Genomic DNA, 21,037 nt, shown 5'->3' on the forward strand with positions numbered 1-21,037 from the left:
ACGGACACTCCTATATAAACTTGGCCAGAAAAATCTCTTCCGGATTCCATCGTATGTCTTAATAAATCCCACATGTCCGGCCTCAGGTGTGTCATGAATTTTCTGTAGAACATCTAAGCGCATGTGTTTAGGAATCACTGGTAGCCACCTCTTTCCAAACGGATCAAAGTTCTTCTTGCAAAATAATCCATTAACTACCTGAAATTGTCCTTTCACATCCTCTGACCGATTTAAGGCAAGCATGATTTGAGATATCTTCGCTCCCTTCTTCTGCTCAGCAGAGAGATCCTGGAGTGCAGCGAGACAGTCACTATCTTAATCGAAGTCTTGATGGTCTTGCACAGGGTTTCTTGAGAGACGGTCGGCATCTTGCTGTTTTCTTCCACTTTTGTACACTATGATAATGTCATACTCTTGAAGACGTAATGCCCACCTCGCGAGTTGTCCTATTGAAACCAACAAAGTGAATGATGTTCTGTAACAACTATGAATCGGCTTCCATAGAGATACTGTCAAAATTTGCACATAGCCCATATCACAGCAAGACATTCTCTTTCTATTGTTGAGTAGTTTCTCTCGGCTTTTGTAAGTGTCCTAGAAGCATAGGCTATAATCTTCTCTTTTCCATACGAAATTTGCACCAGAACAGCACCGATCCCATCACCACTCGCATCTGTGTGTAGTTCTGTAGGTGCTCTCTCATCATACATACCAAGTACAGGGTCAGTCGTCAGAGCTTTTCGTAGCACATCTGAGGAATCTTGTTGAGCACCACCCCAGATAAATTTATCATCAGCTTTTAACATATCTTGTAGCGGCCTGGCTTTGATACAAAACGACGGTAATAAGAACATAATCCGAGGAAGCTTCTCACATCTCTAATACTTTTAGGAATAGAAAATTCCGTTATAGATCTCACCTTTTCTGGGTCTGACCGCACACCCTCGTTTGACACAAGGTGTCCAAGTATTTTGATTTCTTTTGCTCCAAAGAGCCACTTTATTGGATTAAGTTTCAGTCCGCTTTGTTGGAGACACTTAAGAACGGTCCTCAGTCTTCTTATATGTTCATCAAATGTCTCTGAGAACACTATAAAGTCATCTAAATAACAAAGACACATCGTCAACTTCACGTGCCTTAGAAGATTATCCATTATCCGTTCAATAGTTGCTGGCGCATTACACAAACCAAACGGCATTAACTTACACTCATACAGGCCCTCAGGGGTGATGAGTGCAATTTTCTCACGATCAGCCTCATCTACTTCGATTTGCCAGTATCCAGAGTACATGCCCATGGTTGAGAAAAACTTAGCCCCCTTCAGACAATCAGGTGTACAGTCAATTCGTGGAAGATGGTAAACGTCCTTTTCAGTTATCTTATTAAAACGTACTCCGTCTTCAGACTACAAGTGGCCCAGTGGGACCATCTGATCGCCGTGTCATCCTCAGCTGAGGATGCAGATAGGAGGGGCGTGTGTTGAGCACACCACTCTCCCGGTCGTTATGATGGTTTTCTGTGACCGGAGCCGCTACTATTCGGTAGAGTAGCTCCTCAATTGCCATTAAGCGGCTGATTGCACTCTGAAAAATGGCAACAGCGCATGGCAGCCCGGATGGTCACCCATCCAAGTGCCGGCCACGCCCGACAGCGCTTAACTTCGGTGATCTGACGGGAACCGGTGTATCCACTGCGGCAAGGACGTTGCTCAGTTATCTTATTAAGCGTCCTGTAATCAACACAAAAGCGCCAACTGCCATTCTTCTTCCCGACGAGGACCACCGACGACGACCATGGGCTGTGTGAAGGCTGTATGATGTCATTCTTCATCATTTTCTCTACCTCGTCGCGAATTATTCGACGTCCCGTTGCTGACACACGGTATGCTCTCTGGCATATTGGTTGATGGTCTCCAGTGCTAATCCGGTGCTTAACCGTCGATTTGTCTAATTTGCTCTTCACCTGTGGATTGAAGCATTCAGAGAACTCATCAAGAATGACAAGTAGCTTCTTCTGTTGTTCCTCAGTGAGATCTGGTGATAGTCTAGTGATAGAAGAACTTGTCTCATAGTGGTAGCGCTAATTTCGCCCACAGACTCGCCATGAGAGGTTTCTATGACGCTCAGCTGTTCTTCAATTAACGGCTCAGCGGTTGCTATGCACAGGCGAGTTGGAAGGATCTGCGGTTCTCGGTGATAGTTAACGATTCACAATTCACCGAATCCGTTCTTAAATGAGACGACAGAGGCTGTGATGACCAAGTTATTCTTCAGTGGTATGCTTCTCTTACACTCCACTACAAGGTCCATGGGTTGATGCATGGCTTGACACGTGACAGTTACCTTTCTAGCGCTGACTGGAGGAATGATCACTTCATCCAGCGCACAATCTCCACACACTCGCATGCGCATTTTCCTGTCGACAGTAACTCATACCGTCTAGCATAATCTTTGAGCGGCCACAATCTATAATTGCCTGAGAAGCTTTCAAAAAGTCCCATACGAGAATGACGTCATGATTACACTCTTGTAAGACGATGTTTTGCTGTCGACGAATACGGTTTTCTGCAACTGGCGACGGTACTGCTCCGAAATGACTGAATATGATGCTCCAGAGTTCACAAGAGCTTGGGCTGGTCGGCCATCCATGAGTATATCGACGTAGTTTCCTATCATTTTTGTAGTGGCCAGCCGGCCGCTGTGACCGAGTGGTTCTAAGCGCTTCAGTCTGGAACCGCGCTGCTACTACAGTTGCAGGTTCCAATCCTCTCTCGGGCATGGATGTGTGTGATGTCCTTAGGTTAGTTAGGTTTAAGTAGTTCTAAGTCTAGGGGACTGATGACCTCAGATGTTAAGTCCCATAGTGCTTAGAGCTATTTGAACCATTTTGTAATGATCAACGGTTGAGGATTTTTCTTTTCGGCGGCCTCACCTCCAAGGATGGTCGCACCCTTTAGTTTTCCAGGTTGCGGGAGCTAGGTGATCGGCTGGAGCTTCTAAACGGCGATGGAGACCTTGATCGGCGTGTTGGGGAGCGTCTTCTCCAGCGGCTAGCTTGCGGCCGTGGTGACCTACGTCGTCCTGCACCCACATCTTCTTGTTCATCTTCGTCGTCCCGGAGTTGGCGTCGGCTAAGATCTGTCTGATGTCTTCTGGCGCGGGCGTCAGCTAATATCCGCCGACTTTCTCGACGATCGCGCACCACATGTCCTAGTCGTCCACAGTGGAAACATACGGGTTGGTTATCGTGGCTCCTCCAGACGTCAGTCCTCCTTGGTGCCCAAACAGATTCCTCATGCGGTGTTGTAGGAACGTAACTCAGTCTGGGTCTCGACTTTTTCACCGTTTTAAAGGAAAATGAAGGACGAGAGATTGGGTTCAATGTCTGTTTCACTTCCTCCCTTATGACCTCTTGAAGCGTCTCGGTTTTTTGCTCGCCGTGAAATCCAAGTGCCTTCTGAACTTCCTCTCTCACTATCTGACGAAGACCACTTGTGAAATCAGTTGCTTCCTCCATCATAGACATCGATACGACGTTTGGAAGCCGTTCAAACTTCTTGTGTGTAATTCTTTTTTGATGCATTGTCTCGATATACTGGCATCATTTTATGAAGTCGTCTGATATTGAAACCTCCTTCAGGAGTAGTGTTTGATACATGTCCTCAGCAACACTCTTCATTAGATGTGCAAATTTATCTTCCTCCTTCGTTCTAGGATCCACTATTTTACACAGCTCCAAGACGTCTTGAGAACTCGTGTTTCTGGCCACGTAAACGGTGGCTCTGTCGTGGCCTGATGGGAGCCACTATGTCGTCGATAATGTGCGCTATCACAAGTTCCAATACCCAATGTGTCTACCAGAACAATGTCACGTAGAAGAAGGTGTAATTAGATGAATGACGAACATTAACTTCACTTAACGAAGGTTTATTCAGCAATTGCACACACAAGAGCGTAGAGCGAACTACCTCCGGCCAGAACACATAATTAAATATACAGCTATAGAACAGTCCAGTAAATCTTGACATTTGTGGATACTTCTAGAATGTACTCGAACCGAATATAGAAATTAAATTTGTACAGTGCAGTTGAGTTCTGAACTCACGACTCTCCATGCAAGAGTTTAATATCACGTCCAGTACACCACAGTGCTACTCAGCTTCTGCTGCGACCATATAGTCGTATAAATTAGTCCACTAGACACTAAAGTCGGAACATTAAACACGTCTGCAGCATGCACTGAACGAAACTACCCACACTGAATGACTGCGACAGCAGGGTGGGCTTTATATAGCCGCGCCGTCGTAATGTCTCGATGCGTCAAGGGGGCGTGAGGCGGAGGGTTCCAGGCGCTTCGCTCCAGTCGTTTTTACGTCGCCGTAGCCACAACGCTGGCCCGCCGGCGCCAGACTTTACCCGAAGGTTCGCTCACCGGGACAAATTCTAAGTGTGGCCGCAGCACCGTAACACTATCATGATTCGCACCACTTTTTTCAGTTAACCTGCTTAGTACTGTAATAATTATTTGTTTTAACTCATTACTGAATGTATTTTAAAAGGTAACTATCGTCAAACAAGGAAAATAAAAAATTCCAACATAATTTTGTGATTTTACAAACATAATATAACTAATAAATCCGCTCCCCCCACCCCCCCAAACGAATTTTTGAGGGGCTCGGGCTCAATCCCCATGGAGTCGGCGCCTGTGCGTGTCCGGCTCTCCGATATGCACCAGACAGAGTAAGTATTACATATTCACAACTAAGTTATGCCCGATATAGAGTACAATATGTCCAGCTCTGAAGAACACCAGAAACAGATTGACTATTACATATTCACATATAATTGACGCACGATACTGAGATACGTGTCCGTCCCTCCAGAAAACCCGAGAAAGATATATCTGTCCGGCCCTCCTGAATGCCCGAATCAGAGTGACTAGCGCAGCCGAAGTATTTCGTCTGCCAGGCACGCCAAAGTGACCCGAAGGTCTCCGAAGCACTTAGGTTGCAATATTGTTACTCTTATGTTTCTCAAAACTTGTGAAATTTAATAAAGAAGAAGATAGACTCGTAGGGTAACCATGAGAGATTGTCATACTAAAAACTGCGTTAAATACAATGAAAAGTATATAAATAATTAATAAGAGAAGGTAGGCATTTTGATGCCTAGCACCCAAACGTGCCGATCAATCAGAAGCAAGTTCAGTACAGTTGGTGGACTATCCCACAGAACTGGTAGATACTATATCATCTGTCGCTTGTACCTCACTGCACTTTTGTACCATATACTACTTCACATGTATCAAGCTGCATCAAGGCGAGCTTCTAGAAAAATAAAATACTGGCGGTCACAGGCAGGAATATCACACAACCCCCTCCTTCTTTGATTTCCAAAAATTGGCCTATTCTCGAAGACAACTAACAAGTTAGGAAATGAGAACATTTTGCCCCAAAATTTGGAAAAATATTTAGGTTTCCAATCTCTCATTCACGGAAATTCTTTAAAAAACTAGTAAATTGCTATTCATAAAATATCACCCCAACTAACCAAAACCATTGACGTACTCTTGCTGAACACAAACTGTCTCATCTTAATTCTATCAAAAAAACATAACTAAGCACACTTTACATCATGAACTTCTTCTTGCTGCAAAATATCATTTATGTTTTCAGCTCATAGCTGTCCTTTAAATTTTCTGTAGTCTTGTTATTCAACAATAAACATCGGCACCCGGACAATTAAATCTCCTCATAAACACTCGCTACAGTTATTGATGTTTATATATAACAGGAACTAAACAATACATGTCGTCGACGCAATGCTATCCATCTTTACACAGCAGACGTTTTTCATGTAATATTAGCGTAATGCCATCCACTTTTACCTAATAATACTCACGTTCTTTTATCTAATATTGGCGCAGTGTCATCTACTTTTACCTAATAACACTTACAGTCCGCAGCTCGTGGTCGTGGGGTAGCGTTCTCGCTTCCCGCGCCCGGGTTTCCGGGTTCGATTCCCGGCGGGGTCAGGGATTTTCTCTGCCTCGTGTTGACTGGGTGTTGTGTGATGTCCTTAGGTTAGTTAGGTTTAAGTAGTTACTTAGTTCTAGGGGACTGATGACCGTAGATGTTAAGTCCCATAGTGCTCAGAACCATTTAACAGTTACATTTTTTTTACTTGTGCCAGCACTAGGCCATCCATATACGTTGTTTACTATCACATAGCTGAGAAATATTCTAAATTATGTCAGCATATAAGTGTCCTTACATAAAATTCATGATTAATGTTACATTGTTTTACAATATGGACAATTTTGCATTGAATACAATAAAATGATATTTACAATGTCTTTGTCACTGCTGTGGTGACTACAGGACTTTCATCATTTGAATTGTCTCCTCACGTGGCTGATGTTTTGTTTTCCAAACGTTGACTCGTCGACCAGTGAACTTTCGCACCACCTGTTGATATTTTAGGGTTACACATGGCGTGACTCATCCCAGTCAGTGCTCACTTCCATTCAAGTTTATACTGGCGCTCAACGCACCGCTGTCTTACGTCTACGTATTGAGAATAGAAATGATATGAGGTTAGTTCTCATTTTATACTTCAGGTTTCATTCTCATTTCATTCGATAACTTAACTAGGCATTCAAACAAGATTCACAGGTCTTTTGCGAGAACTGAAGATACCCTAGATCGTGATAACAGAGAAAAATAGCGAAACTAATCCTGTTGCTTTAATTAGCTCGTAGCTTATTATGGACTTTGTTGCTCAAACATGTGAATACTATGAATATAACAAACATTTCTGAAGTGCCTTATGTATTTGTACCTCAGTACACTTTATTGTCTGTGTCCTATGTGAGATTCATGTCTTGTGTTCATTAGCTGTGTGGGTAACATTCCTGCGTCGTGACACAATTAGTAATAATGCCTCGTCGGTAATATCTCGCCTACTAATTCCTAAATGTGCTGACTCTCATGTTGCCTATTACCTTCCTATTTCCTATCATCATATACGAATGGTCGTCTTCTGTGGTCGATACAAAACTCCTTCATTGTCATTTATATACGAGTGGTCGACTTCTCTAGTCGATCCAAAACTCTTTCATCATGATTTTAACTGTGACTGGACTCATCCTAGCCTAAGTATATATGTATTGCAGCGGATACCTCATTATTGCTTGTAGCCGCTCGCAGACCATCTACCAGTCGTTGCTAATAAAATTTAATCTAATCGTCTCAGGACCATTGCGTATTATTTGTTCTAATTGTGTCCACTTACTTAGTTTGGAGTCGTTCTCTTCCCCTGCGTCAGCCGCAAGCTATCTAATTAAAGAAATATAGAAGAGTGTTTTCTCTGTGTATATGCGTATGAATTTTTTGTTTTTGTTTCATAACATACATAAAAAGTTCTGTACGTAGTTGATAGGGTGTTCTGCCTGTATGGATGATAATTTTAGGTCTTATAGCCGAGATTCTGTACTTGTTTTGCAGATTTTATGCTGCATGTTACCTTTTGTTATACGTAAGTATAATCTATGATTGGTTACTAAACTATTCAATTAGTATGTTTTTTGTTTAAATTGGTCCCTTTTTTGTCTCTTTTTTATCTTTTTACCCTGAATAGAGAAGAAGGATAATGACAGATTTTACTTCAGAGGGAAGAACTAACAGAATGAGAAGAAAGGAAGCAAACTGTTAGTTAACTCGGGTAGCTGGTAGGAGTCAGCTACCTAGCAATGCAAAGAGTGGTTTTGTCCCTGAGGTTTCTCTGTTTCTAATGAATCTTTCTGATATTAACAGTGTTATACAATCCTTTGCCCTGTCCTTCCTTACGTCCACAGCACTAGGGTGAGCCACTCTTTACGGACCCTCATATGTTTCATGGAACTTCTTGGTTTTCGAATTGAGTTTTGAGGACCTCGGTCTGGATTTAATTAGCACCAGTTCATCAGTTTGATATGATGCCTGTCTGATTTGCAGATCATGTTTCCTCTTACGTTTAGCCGTCTTTTCCTTTATCCTCTTTAATGCCAGGTCTCTTTTCTTTTGAGTAGATAATTCATCTCTGGGTGGAAAGCTAATTATTTGCTCGATAATATTGAGCACCCTCTCCCCTGTGATCAGTTCCTGCGGAGGCAGTTCTGTAGTCGAGTGAGGCAACTCATTGATTATTCAAATGGTTCAAATGGCTCTGAGCACTATGGGACTTAACATCTGTGGTCATCAGTCCCCTAGAACTTAGAACTACTTAAACCTAACTAACCTAAGGACATCACACACATCCATGCCCGAGGCAGGATTCGAACCTGCGACCGTAGCAGTCGCGCGGTTCCGAACTGCGCGCCTAGAACCGCTAGACCACCGCGGCCGGCCATTGATTATTCTTTCAAACTCTTCCACATAGGTTCCTTAGCACTGTAGATTCTAAATAATCTATTGAGCTCTCTCATCACTCTCTCACTCGTGTTGGACTGAGGATGGTACTTTGAAATTAAATAGGTTTTATATACATGCCATTCAACATTCGCTTCCAGTGTACTGAAGTGACCTGCTTTCCGTTATCGCTAATAATTCTCTCGGGTTTCCCAATCTTGGTTAAATAGTCATTTTTTATTTTGTCTGTTACCGATTTACCAGTGGCCTTTCTCAACAGATGCAATTCCACAACCTTGACAACATATCCAACACCACAAATAGATATTTATATCCTCCTTGTGATGTTGGAAGGGAGCCATATGAACCCACACAGACCCTTTCCAATACTTTGGTCAGGATCGTGTTGTGCATTTCCATTCTATTGCTAGAATTAGACGCCTTGGTCTTCTGGCACTTAACGCACGTTTTCAGTACTGCACTGACCTTCTTTTCAATATTGCTGAAATAGTTGCTTTATCTCATCTGCGCATTTTTTCGCACCAAAGTGTCCATACGTGTAGTGTATTAACCAAATTAGGATACTGATACACGGCTTTCGGCCAATAGACCTTCCACTGCTTCTTCTCAGGATCTCCTCTCCTATATAAGATCATATAATATATCCTGATTTTAGTGTTAGTATGCCTACTCCATTCTGCTTTGATAAGCTTAATGTCCTCATCCTGATTTTGTTCCCTTCTTAGGTTTTGTAGGTTGTCCTGAATTTTGTCCTCATTCTTTATTTGTGTGAGGTCCAAAACTGATACCTCATTTTGCCCTGAATCATTGAAGTCCGCTTTGTCCATTCCAACATGTAACCTAGATTAGGCGCCTGCCACTATGTTATTTTCTCCAGGAAGGTACTCGATAGTAAAATCATTCTCCTGGAGAACAGTGGGCCATCTGGTCAATCTTTTGTGGCTCGGTCTGCAATCCACAAGGAAAGATATTGCTTTACGATCCGTATAAACCTTAACATTTCTGCCCATGACATAGTATCTAAATTTCTTGAATGCAAAGACCACTGCCAAATCCTCCTTTTCCGTGACAGAATATTTTCTTTCCCGTTTGTTTAATACTCTACTGTCTAAACATATGGTCTTCTTTTCTATTTTCCCATTATTTTCAGTAAACTGGCAAAGATGAGCCCCTAAATCTTATTCTGAACTGACTGCAAAAATTCAGAATGGCTCATTTAAATTCGAGTAGGCTAACAGGATACTGTTACATAATTCGTCTTTGACCTTTTGAAACTCTTCCCCACACTCTTTATTCTACTCCCAAGTGGCATTATTTTTAGTTAATCCCAGCAGGGCCTGATCATTGATTGCCTGATTGTACGCAAATTTGCGATAGAATCCGTTGAGCCCTAAAAATGCTTTAATCTGCTTTTTGGTCTTAGGCTGTGGGAAATTTCTAATGGCTTCAAGTTTCTCAGGGTCAAGCTTGATGCCTTCCGCTGAAATGACACGCCCTAAAAATTTAATTTCACCTTTTCTGAATTCGGACATGCCTAGGTTGGCACTAACATTACTCTTCTGAAATTTATCAAGAACTTGCTTCAGTATTTCATTATGTTCCTCCCAACTTTTGCCAGTAATTAGAATGTCATCGATGTAGACTGTGATTTTGTCTAGTAGTTGTTCTCCTAGCACTTTGTCCAACATGCATATGAAGACTAATGTTGATATTTTCAGACCAAATGGCAACACTCTGAAATGGTAACTTCTTCCTCCATACAGGGTGTTACAAAAAGGTACAGCCAAACTTTCAGCAAACATTCATCACACACAAATAAAGAAAAGATGTTACGTGGACATGTGTCCGGAAATGCTTAATTTCCATGTTAGAGCTCATTTTAGTTTCGTCAGTATGTACTGTACTACCTCGATTCACCGCCAGTTGGCCCAATTGAAGGAAAGTAATGTTGACTTCGGTGCTTGTGTTGACATGCGACTCATTGCTCTACAGTACTAGCATCAAGCACATCAGTACGTAGCATCAACAGGTTAGTGTTCATCACGAACGTGGTTTTGCAGTCAGTGCAATGTTTACAAATGCGGAGTGGCAGATGCCCATTTGATGTATGGACTAGCACGGGGCAATAGCCGTGGCGCGATACGTTCGTATCGAGATAGATTTCCAGAACGAAGGTGTCCCGACAGGAGGACGTTCGAAGCAATTGATCGACGTCTTAGGGAGCACGGAACATTCCAGCCTGTGACTCGCGACTGGGGAAGACCTAGAACGACGAGAACATCTGCAATGGACGAGGCAATTCTTCGTGCAGTTGACGATAACCCTAATGTCAGTGTTAGAGAAGTTGTTGCTGTACAAGGTAACGTTGACCACCTCACTGTATGGAGAGTGCTACGGGAGAACCAGTTGTTTCCGTACCATGTACAGCGTGTGCAGGCACTATCAGCAGCTGATTGGCCTCCACGGGTACACTTCTGCGAATGGTTCATCCAACAATGTGTCAATCCTCATTTCAGTGCAAATGTTCTCTTTACGGATGAGGCTTCATTCCAACGTGATCAAATTGTAAATTTTCACACTCAACATGTGTGGGCTGACGGAAATCCGCACGCAATTGTGCAATCACGTCATCAACACAGATTTTCAGTGAACGTTTGGGCAGGCATTGTTGGTGATGTCTTGATTGCGCCCCATGTTCTTCCACCTACGCTCAATGGAGCACGTTATCATGATTTCATACGGGATACTCTACCTGTGCTGCTAGAACATGTGCCTTTACAAGTCCGACACAACATGTGGTTCATGCATGATAGAGCTCCTGCACATTTCAGTCGAAGTGTTCGTACGCTCTCAACAACAGATTCGGTGACCGATGGATTGGTAGACGCGGACCAATTCCATGGCCTCCACGCTCTCCTGACCTCAACCCTCTTGACTTTTATTTATGGGGGCAACCCCGGTACCAAATGTAGAGACTCTTCGTGCTCTTATTGTGGACGGCTGTGATACTATACGCCATTCTCCAGGGCTGCATCAGCGCATCAGGGATTCCATGCGACGGAGGGTGGATGCATGTATACTCGCTAACGGAGGACATTTTGAACATTTCCTGTAACAAAGTGTTTGAAGTCAAGCTGGTAAGTTCTGTTGCCGTGTGTTTCCATTTCATGATTAATGTGATTTGAAGAGAAGTAATAAAATGCGCTCTAACATGGAAAGTAAGCGTTTCCGGACACATGTCCACATAACATATTTTCTTTGTTTGTGTGTGAGGAATGTTTCCTGAAAGTTTAGCCGTACCTTTTTGAAACACCCCGTGTACAAATTTACATTCCTGAGCTAGAGGTGTCTGCCAGAAGCTGACAGTCAAGTCTATGCCTGCCAATATCTTGACGCCATTAAAGTTCTGCACCAATTCCTCTAACACTTCAGGTCGATCCATTTGTGGCTGTATTATTTTGTTCAATGCCGTGGCATCGAGTCAGAGCTGAATATCACAATGCGTCATAACCAAAGATATTGAATACTGAAAATAATGTGTTCGAGAAGTAATACCAGGTGAGGTATATAAAGCTACATTGGTATGCAAAACTTACGGACGCAAGTAACTTTCGCACGATATGTCATTGCCAAGTAACCTAACTTGATGACTGTTGCACGATATTCAGTGTGTCCCCGGAACAATGGTCAATAGTTATGCATATGATAGGAATCATTCGAAGCAAAAACATCTGCTTTCGAAAACTTGTAAACATGGGCTCTGAAGTGGCATATGTTAAGAGCTATGAGCACCTGTTCAATGGAAGAGATGTGTTTCACACTAGCGGCTATGAACAAGTGCTCAAAGCTCTTAAGGTATGCACTTTAGAGCCCACGTTTACTGGGTATTTTTTTCTTGTTTTGGTGCATACTACCATCTCTCAAAATATCGAAGGTAAAGAGCTTGCAGCAAATGAGTTTTTTTTAAAATTATTCGCTGAATGTGAATTTTTTGATATCAGCTGAAGTGGGTGTAGATTTACTACTCGACTGTAACGTATGAAAAGTTGTGCCGGTTCAGAACTCGAACCTATATTTCCTGCTTATTGCAAGTGGTCACCTTAACAACTTCGGCTATCCGCAAGATATCTGGCCCGACCCAAACCTCCATGTCACTTTCCAGATGTTTATATATTAGTCTTACGTACGCGAATCGGGCTGGGTAGTGCGCACGGGTAGTCGAAATGGTTAAGGCGACCGCTCTCGATAAGCGAGAAATCCGGGCTCGAGTCGCCGGCCGGTGTGGCCGTGCGGTTCTAGGCGCGTCAGTCTGGAACCGCGTGACTGCTACGGTCGCAGGTTCGAATCCTGCCTCGGGCATGGATGTATGTGATGTCCTTAGGTTAGTTAGGTTTAAGTAGTTCTAAGTTCTAGGGGACTGATGACCTCAGAAGTTAAGTCCCATAGTGCACAGAGCCATTTGAACCATTTTCGGGTTCGAGTCGCTGTGTGAGACAAATTTTCATGTCACAATTTTGTAGTACACTTATACCCACTGCTGCTAATGTCATGAAACTAGCATTCAGCCAATAATTTGGAATAATATTTCATGCTCCTGCTGGTCGTTAAATTATATGTAAGAAGAGATTTGTTTCACAGTATCGAAGATGAAGGAGGTCTCATAGCTCTTAAAATACGCATTTTAGGGCCCATGAACACCTTGTATAGGAAGAACTGCTACGGCATAGTAGAGAAGGTAACTGAAAGAAGTACGTAATGAAACGAAGAGAAGCAACACTTTTATTCAAACACAATAATTACACTGAAGTCTTCGTAATCTGTGATTGTCCCCTGGACGTTACAAGAGGAGGGACATAGTTCGTAATAGTGTGTATGATCATCATGGACAGTAATGCACGTTCTGTAACATGTTCCCACGCTGGCCACAAAGTTGGTAGAGAGTTTTTGTGGTAGGGAGTTGCATTCCTCCAGCCAAAGAGGCTGGCAACTGCTGGATGGTCCTTGGTGCATGTCAACGTGCTGCAGTTCGTTTTCACAACGCATCCCACACGTGAGCGATGGGATTTCAATCGGAGGAACGGGCAGGCCGGTTCATTCGCGGAATATCCTCTCGTTCCAAGAGCTCCCCCAGCTGCGCTGTTCGATGCCGTCGCGCGTTGTCATACATAAGAAATAAAGTCAGGACCGAATGCAGCCCAGAAGCATGGTGGGAAGTAGTCAGTGTCACAATGACGTTGATCGGTGAACGTATTGTGTTTAAAAATATGGAGGCCTATGGAACGCCATGCCTCCTCAACCCGTAACAAATGGACCATGAAAACGATCATATTCGACGTTGTGCCTGGGTACATAACGTGTTCCCACCTCTCGCCATATGGGGGTCCGTTCAGAATCACTACCCGAACTGAATCTGCTCTCATAAGAGAATTACATGTGACCCCACTCGTCGCTGGTCCAATCCCTATGCTCTTGCCGCCGTAGTGCAGGCGCCAACAGAACACAACGTATTGGTCGTTGGGCAGAGAGATCACCCACGTGCACTCACTGTGCCTCTGTGCAGTGTGAGATTGCGTGTCTTGCAGTCCTGTTAAATGTTAAATGTGGTTGCAATTACACAAGTTGTTTGTCGTGGTTCCCTTTTCGCCTGTTGCGAAATGTAGCGGTCAGTTGCTGCTGCAGTTGACCCTGGTCGATCATCTGCTCTCGCTTGGGCAGCGGTGCTTGTCGGAACGCTCTCATGCATATCAAACAATTCTGTAAGCAATACTAAGCGTATGGGCTACACTCGTCACTCTCCGTCCTTTTTCAAGTTTCCCGATGATTCTTCCTTATGTGAAGTCATCTAAATGTTGTTTCCGTGCGATGTTGTCATGTAGAACACCACCACTGCGTACCGTAACTCCTCGCTGATTGTCACACACGGTATTTTCCCGTTCTTTCAACTGCCTCGTGTGGCGAGGCATCCACATTTGGCACTATCGTCACGATGACCTCAAGCCATATAGCGTCGAGCTTTCTCTACACGCCTGGGATCCTCTGGCAACATGATACCGCACTTTCATTCATTTCCACCAAGTTGTTAATATGACATGTCACTTTATAGATCTCGCCATTAAGCTCCTAAGCAGTGTATTCGAGATATGATAAAAGGAAGGTGTCGGGAGATGGTGGTGTTTCAATAGAAACTATTTAAACAGGGGAGACAGTAATCGGTATGCAAGCGACAGCATGCGTATCTAATATGTGCCAAAACCTTGCGCCTAAAAATGAGATTTTTCGATGCTCACGCGAATGGTTCTATTGCTGATAAAAATGTAGTATCAAGTGTTTTGGATATGCCTTTGGCTAGGCACCATTTGAATACCTAATAGAAGGGTGGTCTTTGTGTCACTAACCTACAGGACAGGGTCAAAGTATGAATATTTCTCTCTTTCTCCTACTTAAGAAAATATAACAAATCGGTCGGTTTTTTCCATTTGGTGTGGTCTCCGGTGAGCTTGATGGGCCTTATGGAGGCACCATTAGTTCCGGTGCAGTACCTCGGAAAACCTCAGAAACAACATTTTACTATGTTTTCGCCGCCATCAGCAGGCCAAAACCCAGCCGAGGGTTTAAAGATTCAGATCTCGAAAAACCTTGAAAATTATTTGACATCTTCATCCGTTTTCAAGATACAGAGGTTCAGATTTACCCCACATCTACAAGTAAAATCCGATATGAGGCGAAATCTAAATAATACGTAACTGTAGCACATTGCTGAAGTCTTAACAGTATATTCTCTAGACATTTATCCAGTAGAGCCATCTCCCTGTTTTCAAAAATATTTATCCGCTTTCGACAAAATCGTCAAATCTTGTTTTTTGAATACCAAAATCCACCTGCGGTTTCGGAGATGGCTGTACACAGCATACGGCTGCAATTTTCAAGATGTATTCCAAACATTCCAATATCTAACAATCTTGAAAGTATTTTTCATATCCTTATCGATTTCCGAGATACGGAGCTTCAAAGTTATTCTACTCTGTACACGTAAAATACGCACGTATAATCCTACGCGAGGCGTAAACGTAGTATATTAAGTGACGTATCACGGAGAAATATGCTGTGAAGTGTCTCTGTTATCATCTATGATTCCCACGTTCTAGTACTGAAGCACATGCAAAAAATGTTTTCGTGTAAAATCCTGTCTGAGGCGTGATATTAGTTTTGCGCAATTTATGTTTCACATAAATAAACTACCTAAATTTTACTGACCAATAAATTTATTTTCATGTGAGTTAAATGCTCTGCGGCAGCAGAGAAAAGATGGGAACTAGCGGAAAAATGCTCGTATAGGAGCACGAAAAATGCTAATATGTTCGTTTGTTTAAAGACTCTGACTGAAAATTGGGGTACCTGCTGCCTCATTCTACCCTCCTCAGCTCATTTAAAAATTTTCCCAAAAATTTTGACACGTGAACATATTGGTGCTTTATTACGCTGAGAGAGAAGAAGACAGTGGCAGCTGCAAAGAGACGGAGAAGTAATTAGACAGTGGTTGTGTTGTAGAAAGAGCGAAGGAGATGATGACAATGTGAGAGAAAGAGAGGAGCGCAGTGTCAATGGGGCAATGGAACATAGCTGTCAGTGAAAGTACAGTGCTAGGGAAAGAGTGAAGGAAACTGTCTCGGGGGGTGGGGAATAAAGAGAAACAGAAAGTGGAAGTGGGTGAGAGACAGAGTATACGACAATGACAACGAGGAAGAGAGAGATAATGACAGTGAGAAGAGTCAGCAGCAATAGGAAGGAAGGAATGAGATATTAACAGCAAGCGAGATAGTCGCTGTGAGAGGAGACTGTAGTAGTAGGACAGAACGAAGGGGAGAAGGGGACTGTGGCTTTGGCATGGGAGACAATGGCAGAGAGACACAAAGAGATAATGACAATGAGTAGGACTGAATGAGTGAGTGAGAAAGGGTGGCTACGAGTGGTTGGGTATGAGCGACTTACAGTGATGGACTAGTGGGAGTGAGTGAGTTACAGTTGGGGGGGGGGGGGGGGGGGGAGATTGTGGGAGTTTCAGGTTTGTCAAAAAAAGCGCGAATATGTTCGCAGGCAAAAATTTTTAGGAAAATTTTTGAAGGCACTGAGGAAGGTAGAATGCCGGCCGAAGTGGCCGTGCGGTTAAAGGCGCTGCAGTCTGGAACCGCAAGACCGCTACGGTCGCAGGTTCGAATCCTGCCTCGGGCATGGATGTTTGTGATGTCCTTAGGTTAGTTAGGTTTAACTAGTTCTAAGTTCTAGGGGACTAATGACCTCAGCAGTTGCGTCCCATAGTGCTCAGAGCCATTTTTTTGAAGGTAGAATTAGGCTGCTGGTACACCACTTTTCAGTCACAGTCTTTTAAATAAACAGAAACGTAATCGCATTTTTTTCTGCTCCGATAGGGGTATTGTTCCGCTGTAACATATTATCTTAAAAATTATTCGCTGTGTCCTTTGGAAAAAGATAACCTATTAAAACTGGAACAATGCCAAAGATATATTACTCGACTAGAAATGTGATCGACAAAACGAAATAAAATTATTGGTCTATCATCCTCCTCTCTGTTATGTAAAAGATACAACGAGTTCACTAGGCTTTTTACGAAACCACATAGAAAAAACACTGTATTTTAAACAAGTGAGGAATAAGCTGCTTTAGAATTGCATGTATCACAGAGGATCATTTTAGAGCCGTAAACAAGATTCTGAAATGGAGTAACGGTTATGAATTATTGCTTGTCCTACGATTCATAGATTTTGAGAAAGTTTCCGAAGCAGTTTCAACAGAATATGTAGTAAGAGCTCTTGAGTAACAAGACCTGGGTACCATTTATGCTACGATCTACATCAGTGTATCAGCTTCTATTAGCATACATAAGGGTAGTGGGAAACTCAGAGATGAAACATGAGTGACGAATTTTGTCGATGTCTGAAGTAAGAAAACCGAAAAACATCTGTTATCGGAACGCGTCTGAACCATCTTCGTTTTGCTGGCGTTATCGCAATTTTTGCCACAAGTGTAAGTTAATGTCACAATTAGTGGAAGACTGTAATACAGCAAGTTTGAAAATAGTCCTGCAAATCAATTGTAATAATACCAAATATTGTTGGATGAATGTGGCATTTTTGTTCACTTTGGCTGTTGTTTATTTATTTTCACTACCGGTTTCGGTTTTTGTAGCCATTGTCCAGTGAGTATCTTCAGTTTCGGCCGCGTCTTCACAATCTGTATTTCAATTCCTATTGGCTTACAAGATGCTCCTTCAGTAAATATTTGGCTGTCGTATACTCCATGAAGAAGATGTACAGAATAATGTACAGTCAACACATTGCTATGAAAATTTAAAAGAACTGTCGCAGAAGTCATAACATGGGTTGATGAGTTTTCGTATTTTGGACAGCTCAATAGGTAGACTGAATGGAAAGGGAGAAGATTAAACAGAAACGTATAGATATCTTGGGGGAATTTTGGTAAATTAAATACAGTTAGAAAATTAAAATTTTTATCTTCCTGAAACGAGAAGTTTGCAATTAGTGTTTTCTATCAACTTTTACTTATGGGCAACAGACATGGAGTTGTAATGCGAAAGCTATTCAAAAACTGAGTCTCGCTGAATAAGAAATGGAGGGATGCTAATTGGGAATGACTACGACAGAAACGTACGTAAGAGAATGGATAAAGGGACAGTCTAGAACAGAAGACGCAATTATTACAGTGATGAAAATGAGATGGCGGGGGATGTATTTAGGCAGGCAAACGAATGGTAGACAGATGTTGTTCTCTGTGTTTCTATAGATAAGTAAGGACCGAGACAAAGATCTAAAGAAAGGTGGGAAGATGACTTTAGGAAAAACGCCGGAGGAGTATGAATGAGTTAATATAGCTGATGATTGTAATCCACGCAGAAGACTGCGTGAGTTATTCATGCAACAATGGGCATCTAATGGACGATCATAAAGAATTTGTTCCTACGTTTTAAAAAGTACAAGCTTTAATTGAAACAGAAAGATTATGACAAAATAATGGTAATCCAGGGAAGACGTATATAGCTGAAATAAATCGAAAAATTGAAGAAATTGATAGAGAACCAGAGGGGATCTTATGTAGACACAAAGTTTACTGTAAAAGGGAGGGGAGCTCAAGACACATGTGACAATTTACGTGGATATGGAGAAATAAAGACTTAACAGATAACGCCGGATGCAATGCTGAAATGCAGATAGTCGTCTAGGGTAGACGATAACGTCAGCCGGAAGAACGTGACCAAATGTCTTCGAAGCGTTGGAGCTGGGAGCTGTGGAATGGGGGAAGGAATGTGAATGCAGTGAGTCACTAATGAAAGCATTTCCTTTGTGCCTCACGACGCGGGGCGGTTAGCTTTTCTAGTATTGGTCAACTGTTATTTGAATAAAAGTCAGTTTAACACCAGTTTCTAGGGCACCAGTAATTTTTCGCTGCAGGTTACGCTTAGTGATTCATAACTTGAAGAAGTGTCAGTGCTTAGGCGAACACGCCATTGTATTTTTCAAGGTGGCATGTTGGGAAAGGCAAATGTTGCACTCATCGCTATCTACGAATTAATAGGACATATATATGACTGCTAATATTAAATAGTTTCACTCGATGGTGCTAAAAGTGTTTTGTACAGAAAAGGATCTTTTCTCGTGTACTGAGTACACTCGCAGCAGAGTCCGCCAAATAAACTGCATATGGTTCCATTCTTGGCCGAAGAGCACAAGCAGTGTTCGGAAAGAAGGATGCTACTCAAGACCAGGCTCATCAACTAATAGCGATTTAAATGCCCGTGAACTTTATTAATTTGTTATTGCTGAAAGCGGAATGAGAATGTAAAGATCAAAATATGTATACTGGTAGCTTCTTCATGAGTGCCAAGACAAGTAATAGCCTCTTTTCATCTTTTGCTGGATAAAAGCTTCTTACAGAAAATTAGAACTACAGGGTGACAATTATTGAATTATATGAAAAAAATGTAAATTAGTTACAAACTACGGCGTGCACACACTTTATTCAACATGTAAACGTCACTACAAATATTTGGATTTAGGTTATGATATGTTCTATACGCCTGCTATCATTGGCGATGATGTGGCGCAGACGAATAGCAAAATTCTGCATGACCCAGAACATCGATGCTGTCGATGACCTCCTGAACGGCTGTTTCAGTTCAGTAATGGTTATGGGTTTATTGCTGTACACCTTGCCTTTAATATAGCCACACAAAAAGTGTTCACATCCGGAGAATATGGCGGCCAGTCGAGGCCCATGCCAGTGGCCTCTGGGTATCCCAAAGTGCTCCTCCAGGCCATCAAACACGCTCCTGGTTCGATGGGGTCGAGTTTCGTCTTGCATGAACTACATTTTAGTCACCATGCCATCAAGGAATATCGCACCGATTATTCCGTGAATGGACACTGACACCAAATGTATTGTTCATACTAGGCAGCGCTGGTCACATACAGCTCATGAAAGTTAATACCATTTGGAGAATACTGGTGACAGTAGACCTTTAAAGGTTGGTAGAGGAGCTGAGCGTTGTATTACAAATTGTGTGATATCCCACTTCCAAATAACAACCACTGTATTTCGTGGGCAGTTTGAAGCGGAAGGGGTGACCGTAGTGTTCCATAGAAAATCAGTCAGCTCGAAAGTGACACAGATACATGATGTACGCTTCGTAAGATGTAGCACCTGGTACGTGGCTGAGTGATGGTACTTAAACTAAACTGAGAATTAAACAATTGGTAACTGTCAAGTAATACGAGGGGCGTCCAATACGCAATGCAACACTTATTTTTCCTCGGACCATTTCAGTTGAAAAAATGCGGAATTTCTTTAGGGACATGGTGTAATATGAACACTTTAGCCCTTATAGTTTCAGGAAGTTTCGATAAGTGGCGGCACCGTACGTAGCCTTCAAAATGGCACCTGTAATGGAAGTGCTTTCTGGGCAGGTAGCTTTCTGTTACTGAGTTTCTTTTGGCGGAAAACCAGAGCATCCCAGATATTCATAGGCGCTTGCAGAATGTCTACGGAGACCTGGCAGTGAACAAAAGTACGACGAGTCGTTGAGCGAGGTGTCTGTCATCATCGCAAAAAGGTTGTGCAAACCTGTCTGATCCCTCGCCTGCCGGCTGGCCGCACACAGGTGTGACTCCTGCAGTATTGGAACATGTGGACACCTTAATTAGACGCTTCGCTGCTCAACTGTCTGTCTCTGTTGGTAGTATAAACACACTTGTCCATCAGTTGGGGTACTGAACAGTGTGTGCCAGCTGGATTCCTCGCCGCCTAACAGAAGACCACAAAGAGAACCGAAGAGCCATCATGCGGAATCGCTTGCACATTACGAGGTTGATAGTGACAATTTTTGTCGAACTTCGTCACAGGCAATGAAACATGGGTTCATCACTTCGGACTGGAAACGAAAACGACAATCCATGGGGTGACGCAACACCATCTTTCCTCCTAATAAAAAGTGCCAAGACGAACCCTTAACTAGTAAAATCATAGCGACGGTGTTCTAGGCCTCTGAAATGGTTATTCTGTTTGATATTCTCCCTCATGATGCAACGAACAATTCTGAAA

The 21,037-nt window shown here is 42.7% G+C and overlaps 1 pseudogene; it reads right to left on the reverse strand.

Annotated features, from left to right (window-relative positions):
- Nucleotides 1-1,591: 1,591 nt before the first annotated feature.
- On the reverse strand, nt 1,592-1,709 carry LOC124723594 (annotated as a pseudogene).
- Nucleotides 1,710-21,037: the final 19,328 nt, after the last annotated feature.

This window comes from Schistocerca piceifrons, chromosome X (assembly GCF_021461385.2).
Source record: "Schistocerca piceifrons isolate TAMUIC-IGC-003096 chromosome X, iqSchPice1.1, whole genome shotgun sequence".
NCBI lineage: Eukaryota > Metazoa > Arthropoda > Insecta > Orthoptera > Acrididae > Schistocerca > Schistocerca piceifrons.